The following is a 706-nucleotide window of genomic DNA, read 5'->3' as shown; positions in this document are numbered from 1 at the left end:
GGTTAGTCAGAGGAGGGAGAGAGAAAGAGAGAAAAGGAACTGTGGGTGAAATATGGAGATTTATTATTCCAGACACGTTGTTATACCTACATGTTATATGAGGATACCTATATGTTGTGAACATGTAAAATAACATGGTGTGCCCTATATGCAGCAGGAGGACAATACAAATGTACCTATACCTATAACAAAATATAACTGGGTACTACCCAGTCGTTAGGTATCACATGCATGTATGATTATGTTTGTATTATAACATCAGAGAAATTTCGTGACGTGGATTGCAAGGTAATAATTTCGACAGCCAAAAGATTTTTTTTATTCTTTTCTTCTTACAGGAACACACAGACGATTCCGATTGATGTTAGGTGGCAACCAGGGGGCTCTCGTGAGGGCAGAATGATCTGGGAATATAAAGTGGGATGTAAGTCAAACAGATTTTTAACCACAACAAAACATACCTAATATGTAATAGGAAGACAGAAAGAAAAATAAAGAACAGAAGGAGAATGAAAAGGAGAAGAAGAAAAATTATCAAAGAAAGAAACAGGTAACTCATTAAAGAAAGAAAGGAAAAGAAGAAAAAATTTTAATTCCAAATTTGATTTTTGGTTTACCTGGTTTTATTTGTGTTTCAGCCTCCTCGTATAAACAAAACGTTCAAGTAGTGAGCACCATTAGTTCCAGATTTATTATTCTATGGGGT

General features: G+C 35.0%; 1 long non-coding RNA gene across 1 annotated transcript; it reads left to right on the top strand.

The window, feature by feature from the left end:
* The first annotated feature begins 324 nt into the window (after positions 1 to 324).
* LOC113468282 lies at positions 325 to 705 on the top strand. Its single transcript, XR_003392097.1, has 2 exons — positions 325 to 424; positions 639 to 705. It is a non-coding gene; the product is annotated as an uncharacterized LOC113468282 (long non-coding RNA).
* Position 706: the final 1 nt, after the last annotated feature.

This window comes from Diaphorina citri, unplaced genomic scaffold, assembly GCF_000475195.1.
Source record: "Diaphorina citri unplaced genomic scaffold, Diaci psyllid genome assembly version 1.1 scaffold692, whole genome shotgun sequence".
NCBI classification, from domain to species: Eukaryota; Metazoa; Arthropoda; class Insecta; order Hemiptera; family Psyllidae; genus Diaphorina; species Diaphorina citri.
The sequence above is the reverse complement of the archived record's forward strand: the minus strand, read 5'-3'. Positions and strand labels throughout refer to the sequence as shown.